Here is an 11,324-nt window from a genome sequence, read left to right as displayed (position 1 = left end):
AGTGTCTGGTCTTACATTTAGGTCTCTAATCCATTTTGAGTTTATTTTTGTGTATGGTGTTAGGGAGTGTTCTAATTCCATTCTTTTACATGTAGCTGTCCAGTTTTCCCAGCACCACTTATTGAAGAGACTGTCTTTTCTCCATAGTATATCCTTGCCTCCTTTGTCATAGATTAGTTGACCATAGGTGCATGGGTTTATCTCTGGTCTTTCTATCCTGTTCCACTGATCTATATTTCTGTTTTTGTGCCAGGACCATATTGTCTTGATTACTGTGGCTTCGTAGTATAGTCTGAACTCAGGAAGTCTGATTCCTCCAGCTCCGTTTTTTCCCCTCAAGATTGCTTTAGCTATTTGGGGTCTTTTGTGTCTCCATACAAATTTTAAGATATTTTGTTCTAGTTTTGTAAAAAATGCCATTGGTAATTTGATAGGGATTGCATTGAATCTGTAGATTGCTTTGGGTAGTATAGTCATTTTCACAATATTGATTCTTCCAATCCAAGAACATGGTATATCTCTCCATCTGTTTCTGTCATTTTGATTTCTTTCATCAGTCTTGTAGTTTTCTGAGTACAGGTCTTTGACCTCTTTAGGTAGGTTTCTTCCTAGGTATTTTATTCTTTTTGTTGCAATGGTGAATGGGGTTGTTTCCTTAATTTCTCATTCTGATCTTTCATTGTTAGTGTATAGGAATGCAAGAGATTTCTGTGCATTAGTTTTGTATCCTGCAACTTTACCAAATTCATTGATTAGCTCTAGTAGTTTTCTGGTGGCATCTTTAGGATTCTCTATGTATAGTATCATGTCATCTGCAAACAGTGACAATTTTACGTCTTCTTTTCCAATTTGTATTCCTTTTATTTCTTTTTCTTCTCCGATTGCCATGGCTAGGACTTCCAAAACTATGTTGAATAACAGTGGCGAGAGCGGACATCCTTGTCTTGTTCCTGATCTTAGAGGAAATGCTTTCAGTTTTTCACCATTGAGAATGATGTTTGCTGTGGGTTTGTCGTATATGGCCTTTATTGTGTTGAGGTAGGTTCCCTCTATGCCCACTTTCTGGAGAGTTTTTAATCACAAATGGGTGTTGAATTTTGTCAAAAGCTTTTTCTGCATCGATTGAGATGATCATATGGTTTTTATTCTTCAATTTGTTAATATGGTGTATCACGTTGATTGATTTGCATGTATTGAAGAATCCTTGCATCCCTGGGATAAATCCCACTTGATCATGGTGTATGATTCTTTTAATGTGTTGTTGGATTCTGTTTGCTAGTATTTTGTTGAGCATTTTTGCATCTATATTCATCAGTGATATTGGTCTGTAATTTTTTTTTTGTAGTATCTTTGTCTGGTTTTGGTGTCAGGATGATGGTGGCCTCATAGAATGAGTGTGGGAGTGTTCTTTCCTCTTAAATTTTTTGGAAGGGTTTGAGAAGGATGGGTGTTAGCTCTTCTCTAAATGTTTGATAGAATTCACCTGTAAAGCCATCTGGACCTGGACTTTTGTTTGTTGGAAGATTTTTAATTACAGTTTCAATTTCATTACTTGTGATTGGTCTGTTCATATTTTCTATTTCTTCCTGGTTCAGTCTTGGAAGGTTATACCTTTCTAAGAATTTGTCCATTTCTTCCAGGTTGTCCATTTTATTGGCATAGAGTTGCTTGTAGTAATCTCTTATAATGTTTTGTATTTCTGCAGTGTCCATTGTAACTTCTTCTTTTTCTTTTCTAATTTTATTGATTTGAGTCTTCTCCCTCTTTTTCTTGATGAGTCTGGCTAAACGTTTATCAATTTTGTTTATCTTCTCAAAGAACCAGCTTCTAGTTTTATTGATCTTTGCTATTGTTTTCTTTGTTTCTATTTCATTTATTTCTGCTCTGACCGTTATGATTTCTTTCCTTCTACTAACTTTGGGTTTTGTTTGTTCTTGTTACTCTTAGTTCCTTTAGGTATAAGGTTAGATTATTTATCTGAGAGTTTTCTTGTTTCTATAAACTTCCCTCTTAGAACTGCTTTTGCTGCATCTCATAGGTTTTGGATCATCGTGTTTTCATTGTCATTTGTCTCTAGGTATTTTTTGATTTCCTCTTTGATTTCTTCAGTGATCTCATGGTTATTTAGTAACGTATTGTTTAGCCTCCATGTGTTTGTGTTTTTTACGGGTTTTTTCCCCCATAATTTATTTCTAATCTCATAGCATTGTGGTCAGAAAAGATGCTTAATATGATTTCAATTTTCTTAAATTTACCGAGGCTTGATTTGGGATCCAAGATGTGATCTATCTGGGAGAATGTTCCATGTGCACTTGAGAAGAAAGTGTAATCTGCTGTTTTCGGATGTAATGTCCTATAAATATCAATTAAATCTATCTGGTCTATTGTGTCATTTAAAGATTGTGTTTCCTTACTAATTTTCTGTCTGGATGATCTGTCCATTAAGTGAGGTGATAAAGTCCCCCACTATTATTGTGTTACTGTCGGTTTCCTCTTTTATATTTATAATTGTTATATCTTCTTCTTGGATTGATCCCTTGATCTTTATGTAGTGACCTTCCTTGTCTCTTGTAAACAGTCTTTATTTTAAAGTCTATCTGATATGAGTATTGCTACTCCAGCTTTCTTTTGATTTCCATTTGCATGGAATATCTTTTTCCATACCCTCACTTTCAGTCTGTATGTGTCCCTAGGTCTGAAGTGGGTCTCTTGTAGACAGCATATATATGTATCTTGTTTTTGTATCCATTCAGCAAGCCTCTGTCTTTTGGTTGGAGCATTTTAATCCATTCACATTTAAGGTAATTATCAATAGGCATGTTCCTATTACCATTTTCTTAATTGTTTTGGGTTTGCTTTTGTAGGTCCTTTTCTTTTCTTGTGTTTTGCACTTAGAGAAGTTCCTTTAGCATTTGTTGTAGAGCTGGTTTGGTGGTGCTGAATTCTCTTAGCTTTTTCTTGTCTGTAAAGCTTTTGATTTCTCCATCGAATATGAATGAGATCCTTGCTGGGTAGAGTAATCTTGGTTTTAGTTTCTTCCCTTTCATCACTTTAAATATATCATGCCACTCCCTTCTGGCTTGTAGAGTTTCTGCTGAGAAATCAGCTGTTAACCTTATGGGAGTTCCCTTGTATGTTATTTGTGGTTTTTCCCTTGTTGCTTTTAATAATTTTTCTTTGTCTTTGATATTTGTCAATTTGATTTCTGTGTGTCTCGGTGTGTTTCTCCTTAGGTTTATCCTGCCTGGGACTCTCTGTGCTTCCTGGACTTGGGTGGCTATTTCCTTTTTTCATGTTAGGGAAGTTTTCAACTATAATCTCGTCAAATATTTCCTCTGGTCCTTTCTCTCTCTCTTCTCCTTCTGGGACCCCCTATAATGTGAATGCTGTTGCATTTAATTGTTGTCCCAGAGGTCTCTTAGGCTGTCTTCATTTCTTTTCATTCTTTTTTCTTTATTCTGTTCTGCAGCAGTGAATTCCACCATTCTGTCTTCCAGGTCTCTTATCCATTCTTCTGCCTCAATTATTCTGCTATTGATTCCTTCTAGTGTATTTTTCATTTCAGTTACTGTATTGTTCACCTCTGTTTGTTTGTTCTTTAATTCTTATAGGTCTTTCTTAAACATTTCTTGTATCTTCTCAATCTTTGCCTCCATTCTTTTTCCAAGGTCCTGGATCATCTTCACTATCATTATTCTGAATTCTTTTTCTGGAAGATTGCCTATCTCCACTTCATTTAATTGTTTTTCTGGGGTTTTATCTTGTTCCTTCATCTGGTACATCATCCTCTGCCTTTTCATTTTGTCTGTTTTTCTGTGAATGTGGTTTTTGTTCCACAGGCTGCAGGGTTGTAGTTCTTGCTTCTCCTGTCTGCCCTCTGGTGGATGAGGCTATCTAAGAGGCTTGTGCAAGCTTCCTGATGGGAGGGACTGATGGTGGGTAGAGCTGGGTGTTGCTCTGGTGGGCAGAGCTCAGTAAAACTTTAATCCATTTGTTTGCTGATGGGTAGGGCTGAGTTCCCTCTCTGTTGGTTGTTTGGCCTGAGGTGACCCAGCACTGGAGGCTACAGGTGCTTTGGTGGGGCTAATGGCAGACTCTGGGAGGGTTCATGTCAAGGAGCGCCTCCCAGAACTTCTGCCACCAGTGTCCCTCTCCCCACAGTGAGCCACAGCTTCCCCCTGCCTCTGCAGGAAACCCTCCAACACTAGCAGGTAGGTCTGGCTCCATCTCCTATGGGGTCACAGCTCCTCCCTGGGTCCTCATGCACACACCACTCTGTGCTTGCCCTGCAAGAGTAGAGTCTCTGTTTCCCCCAGTCCCGTTGAAGTCCTGCAATCAAATCCTGCCAGCCTTCACAGTCTGATTCTCTGAGACTTCCTCCTCCTGTTGCCGGACCCCCAGCTTGGGAAGCCTGACATGGGGCTCAGAACCTTCACTCCAGTAGTGGGTGGACTTCCGTGGTATAATTGTTCTCCAGTTTGTGAGTCACCCACCCAGCAGTCATGGGATTTGATTTTATTGTGATTGCGCCCCTCCTACCATCTCATTGCAGTCTCTCCTTTGTCTTTGGATGTGGGGTATCTTTCTTGATGAGTTCCAGTGTCTTCCTGTCGATGATTGCCCAGCAGTTAGTTGTGATTCCGTTGCTCTCATAAGAGGAAGTGAGCACACGTCCTTCTACTCTGCCACCTTGAACCAATCGCGTTCTGGATAATAATTTAACTAGCTTAACTTGGTGAAGATTTCTGAGAATGAACTGGCAGAAGTCACATGATAAAAAGTTCTTCAAAATGATAAGAATCTTTTCCTTCTTTGCAAATGAGGCTATACTTTTGCAGAACCCAGATGTCTAGGTAGAACATGAGCAGCAGTAATAGAATTTTCCTCTACTATAATGATTCTTAACCTTTTTTGGGATTAAACACCCCTTGGAGAAAGCTATGGATCCTCTTCCCAAAAAAAGAATGCACACACAAAACTGTAAAGATCAAGGGGCTTGTGACTCCTTTAGGACTATCTACTTGGGGTATCCAGGAGTCCATGGACGCCAAGTTGAGATTCCCTAATGCCATCCCAGGTTCCAGGATGGAGACTGCAAATGAGGGGATATATGGATGCAATTCACAGCTGGTGCTAGTGGTTGAAGCTGGAGCTTGCTGAATCCCGAACAATACTGTCATTCTTAGTCCATCTGGCTAAGGGCAGTTTCATGCCACTTGAAGATACATTAGTGGTACTGCTAGTGAAAAAGATGTTAGTTGCACACTAACAATGAGAGTTTTGTAGTAATCAAAACATCTTTCAGGGCCTGTTAAAGAACAACAGTCTCATCAATACACGGGTTTGTAATGTAGATCTTGGTTGCCGCTTCTAAGAATAGTACTAGATGGTTAATGGATCCTTCTCTATGCAAGACCAGAGTCCTTTCATTAATTTATATAATTTCTGGCTCTGACTCATTTGTATCTCCTATTTTCAATGAGTCGCCACTAATTGCCATGAGCTCATTTATAAAAGAAAGACATTAAAAGCATATTATGGGGGACTTCCCTGGTGGCGCAGTGGTTAAGAATCCGCCTGCCAGTGTAGGGGACATAGGTTCAAGCCCTGGTCCGGGAAGATGCCACATGCCACAGAGCAACTAAGCCCGTGTGCCACAACTACTGAGCCTGCACTCTAGAGCCCGCGAGTCACAACTACTGAGCCCTCGTGCCACAACCAGTGAAGCCCGTGCACCTAGAGCCTGTGCTCCGCAACAAGGGAAGCCACCACAATGAGAAGCCCGCGCACCGCAACAAAGAGTAGCCCCTGCTCGCCGTAACTAGAGAAAGCCCGCCCGCAGCAACAAAGACCCAACGCAGCCCAAAAAAAAAGTGTATTTGTAAAAAAAGAGAGAAAGAATGGCAGAAGTAACACTGTGATTTAAAGAAAAAAAAGCATATTATGGAGTTGATAAATTATTAAATCAGAACAACTATATTAACAGGGAAAAATGGTGTTCAGACTCATAAGTCCTTCTCATAATGGAGAAGGAATGGGGAGCAGCAACATCAACTGTTATGATGGAACAGGACAAGAAAGTGAGTCTGTGAAATTGTGGGGAAGCCTGTCCACAAAGCACATTAATGATATCCAATATGACTTTCAGAGTCACTAGGCAATGTGATCCTCTGCATCCTGAGATGTATTAATAACAGCTATTATTTATTCAGTACCTACTTACTATGTGCCAGCCACTGTACTAGGCAGTAAACATAGAATGATCTCATTTAAGCCTCACAACCCTCATTAGGTGTAGTATTTGTATACCCATTGGACAAATGAAGGAATAGATCCTTGGAATGACAAGGTTAAAACCCTTGTCTGATGCCACATAGTGAGCAACAGAGCAGGGAGTTGAACCCTGGTCTTCTGACTCTACAATGCTTGCTTTTCTTTCCTTCGTTGTCTTTCTATGTAAAAGAAAGTCCACTCACTTGAGGGAATAAAAATCTTTCTTTTTATCTTCTTTTTCACCCCTTCCTCACCAGGTTTCACTTAAGGTTTCTCTGCCCCAGAAATCCTTAGCAACAACAAGTCTCAAAGGCAAACCGCTACACTTTGCAGACTTCCTGAGCCTACTGCCTTCCTGTATTGCAGTAAGGTGGTGGCAGACCAAAACTGGGCTCTGGGCCCATCCAATCATGAGTCTCCCCTTGCTCCTGCTAAAAGTTATATAGAATTGGGGGCTATTTACCTATTTTTTAAAAAGGAGTTTTAAAAAATAATTTAAAGGACTTCTGTAGCTCAGTATCAAAGAGCCTGGAAATAAGGGAATATTACAGAAGGGACCACTCCTCAAGGGGTAATAAATCCAGGATACTTATAATTCATTCTACTGTACTGGCTAAAGAGGGGGGCAAGATTTGAACAATAGTCTGGAAGCTAGAGTCCAAATTTTACCTCCAGAGATAATGCAAATTACACAAAGTCCTGGGGATGAACTTCTAGAACTTACCTGTGAACATAAGCAGGGAGCCCAGAACCACCATTCATGGATCTAAAGGCAAACATGAGACAGTTTTTGAAATGTATTTAAAATCCATCAGAACTGGAAGCACACTGGTAGTTGCTAGGGCTGGAAAAAAGGGGTATAGGGATGGGGTTTTACTGTGGAATGATGGAAATGTTTTGAAACTAGATAGAGGTGGTAGCTACACAACACTGCGAATGTACTAAATGCCACTGAATTATTCACTTTAAAATGATTAACTTTATGTCATGTAAATTCACCTCAATTTTAAAAATCCATTGATAGACGATTTATGAAACTATCAGAAAAATATAATTATGAAGTCTACCATACCTTCTGCTCCAGCTGAGACCATTATGTACAGCCACCTGGGTCAACCCAGTTAGAAGCAATTCCATTAGGAACACATACGCCAGATCTAATAAGAGTAGTATTGATTTCCAAACAGAGCCTGGAGAAAAAGCCAGAAATCTCCCTAGATGTAAACGAAAGAAAGAATAGCTAGAAATGTTGCTTGCTTATGAGTGGTGATCACTGATTTCCAACTAGTTTTATTTTTATTATTATATCGCCAGAAATCTCTAAGTTGCTTTTAAGCAACATCTAAATCATGAGAATACATTTTGTTTCTTAGAACCAAATAAATTGGCATACCTGAAAGCACAGTACTAATTTAAAATGGAAATAACTGAGGGGAGCTTTGCAGGATCTTAAAACAGAGCTCCTATGTGAAATTTTATTTTTCTTTATAGACAATACATTACTGGCTTTGCTGCATATTCAGATTTAATGTACAGGTTAGATTGATGTCACCCATGCCTTTGCTATTTTCCAATATCTCACATGGCTATGCTATTTGCAAATGGGGTGAGTGCTCGTGAATCCAGCCAAACAAAGGACGGTTTTTATTACATTACCAAACCCTGCCCCATACACTTAAAGGGAGAAAGGGATGGTTACTATGTAGATCAGAAGGCTTCTCTACTCCTCTGTCCATCTCCTAGAAGATGACTTGGTTGCCCTCATGTTTTATGCTATTTCACAAGCTTACTAGGTGGGGGTGGGGACGAGCTAAGATTTATAAATTCTTTGTTTCAATCCCTTGAAACATACACACACATCCACACACACCAGGATTGTCATAAAACAGTGAGTCACACCACAGATATTTGAAGAATTATGTTTCTACAGTGCTTCAGTGATTCTGAATAAAACAAAATAGAGAAAGCTCAGGCTACAAAGAAAAATGAAGATTGATCTTGGAAGGGTCTCCAGGCTCCCTTCCTCATTGATTAATTACTGTAGATCACCACATGGCTACTCTCTCCCCTGATGAGACAAGTGGTCTCTGTTCTGAGACATTTCATCCCAGTTTTATCACGTTCTCCTAGGGGTTAGAGAATGCTCAGCAGAGTGTAACCAAAATCATTAACATGAGGGCTGGAATTTTGGAATACAATCAGTAGCAGGTCTAGTTAATTGCTGATTATTACGCAGGGCAAAAAAAGCATTTTTCCTTAGAAGGGCTTATTAAAACAAATTTAACTCAGATTTATCTGCTATGCCATAAGTGTGAATAAACGAAAGGGGTAACTTCCATCTCCCATGATTTCCTGGCATAAGGACTCATACATGACATACAGAATTCTTGATGTCCTTTAGGGCTAGACAATCTTTTATCTTTATCTTAAGCCAGATGTAAGCTCAGCAAAAGGAACTCCTTTCTGGCAACTGAAATTGTCCATGGACTGACCTAGTCTGTGAAGTAGAAACAGCAGAGGTAAGATTAGAATTAAGCTGAAAGCAGAATTCAAGTCCAGCTTCAGAGCCTGTATCCCCACCCCTCGTCCAGTAATTAATAGAAGGAAGTGAATAGAGAAAATATGTAAGAAAGAAAAAAGGGGGAAAAAGATGGTTTAACATCAATCTTTTAATAATAATGGACCTACTTATTCATTAGAAGCTAACTCAGCAAAGTAATCTAAGAAGTGACTATATAGGGACCATATTTGAATTTGAAAATAGACTATATGCCAGCCACTGTTCTGAGTGCCTTAATTCTCATAAGTCTTTGAGTTAGGTACCATGTCCCAGTTTATAGATATGGAAAACTAAAGCTCAGAGAAGTTATATAACATGTTCAAGATCACACAGCTTGAAAATAGCAAAGCTGGAAGTCAAAGCTGTGAGTCTGGCTTCACAATGCATGTCCTTAACCAGTGTGCAATACTGCCTCTGTGTCTTTTGCGGGGTAAAATCTGTTCTGGGCAAATACTGTCTTCTTCATCTTCTGATTTAAAATGTTATTTAACCAGATATTCTTTTGGGAGAACACTTTCTTAGAAACAGAAGAAAAAAACTTTTCTCACTTAAAAGAAAATAGTATCACAATTATAACCTCTGTAAAACAATAGACACCAACAAACTGAAATCAAAATTCAGTAAAGATCAAACCATAATATCCATTCTATGTAAGTAAATACTTGGCAAGCTTTCAGAAGATCAATATGGCATTTCATTTATTCATGGACTATTAATGTCAATAGATAATAAAATTTAGATTTCATCAGTCCAGTTTTGAAGAGAGGCTAAAAATAAAACTCATGTACACAACAACATATTGAAAAAGGTTAAAAATGAGGACCTACCCTTTGGTCATGATCTGCTGAAGACAGCAAAAATAAACATTCAGAACCAGCATCTGCTTGAATCTTCTCTACTCCTAGGGCTTTCCAAGATAACAAAATACACCACAGAGGTTGCAACTATTAGAACTTGAAAGGGAAAAAAATTTTTAATTAGTCACACATATATCTAATAAGCAATTATGACCCGGTCATCCTATAAGAATATTCATCTAGGATTGAATCACTGAGATTATACTTTGGGTAGACTGAATAGGACAAGTAAACTGGTCAACGGCATTACTTTCAAGAATTCAAAGTCAAAGTTGCTGTAGGAGAGTCACTGTGAGTGTGTGCAAGGTCTGTGTCAACTTTTGAGTCCAGAGAAGATTGTCAGACTAGATAAGGATGTATTTCACTCAATCAGGAAGGAAGGGCAATGCAGTGGAAGCAGAGGGGAAGCTCAGTGAAGCCCAAGGTCAGAGGAAATGACGATACCAGAGAGAAAAGATTGGGATGGCATTTAGGGAGGAACTGAGAAACCTGCCAAGCGCACATTCTGCCGAACTACTATTACCACAGCCCAGCCCTCTGGGCATCTTTGCTCAGAGAGCTTAAACAAAAACAGAGGGACCTGCAAGATGTACCAACCAAACAAATCTTTCTCTAGCCATTGAAGTTAGGCTCTGGAGTCTGCACTTCATATAGTCTTACTTGTGCAGATTTGGGTATTTAGTTCTGTTTCTGCTTATGTTCCTAGCAAAAATCCCTCTTGAAAAAAATTTGATCTTAACTAAAGTAAATGCATGCTGCTGGTGACGGCAGTAAGACTAACTCAAGGCAAGACAGGGCATTTGTCTGTTCTTGCTTGTGATTTTCCCCTCATCTAAGTCTTTGACCCTCTGGTTATTTGAAGACAGCTGTCATGTATTGCCTCTCACCGCTGTTTTTTCTTCTCCAACATAGAAGCAATTGCTCAATGCTTGCTCTTTTTTTGTTCCTGAGTCTCTCCCTCTGACTGTTCCCTATCCCACTGCCTTCCCATCTGTCAGTATCCTTGAGGTATGCTACCCAGAACTGGATACAAGATGCATTGGAGATTAAAAGTATCAACTCCCTTGATCTAAAACTGTATTTCTGTTGATGTAGCCAAGGTCACATTGGCTTTGGAAGTACAGATTTTTAAACCAGTCAATCAGCATTCTTACTTAGTTTATGCTAAGTAAGTTTATGTAATTTATGCTACAATGTGATTTATGGTGAATGCCTATTTTTGTACACCTGGGGCTCTGGGACATGCCATATCAGTTTGACTACTGGGAGGGTGCTGAGGTATCAATGCTGCATGCCTATGTGACTAACTCCAATAAAAACTCTGGACTCTAGGGCTCAGGTGAGCTTCCCTGGTTGGCAACACTTCACACATGTCACACATCACTGTTGGGAGAATTAAACACTCTCCCTGCATCTGCACTGGGAGAGGACAAATGGCAGCTCATGCCTGGTTTCTCCTGGACTCTACCCTATACATCTTTTCCCATTGCTGATTTTAATCTGTCTTCTTTCACGGTAATAAACTATAACCAAGAGTATAATAGCTTTCTGGGTCCCATGAGTCCTTCTTGTGAACCATTAAACCTGAGAGTGGTCTTGGGGATCCCCAACACAGATGTTAACATGGGACAAGA

Source organism: Tursiops truncatus, chromosome 16 (genome assembly GCF_011762595.2).
Source record: "Tursiops truncatus isolate mTurTru1 chromosome 16, mTurTru1.mat.Y, whole genome shotgun sequence".
Taxonomy (NCBI): Eukaryota; Metazoa; Chordata; class Mammalia; order Artiodactyla; family Delphinidae; genus Tursiops; species Tursiops truncatus.
This window is presented reverse-complemented; position numbering follows the sequence as displayed.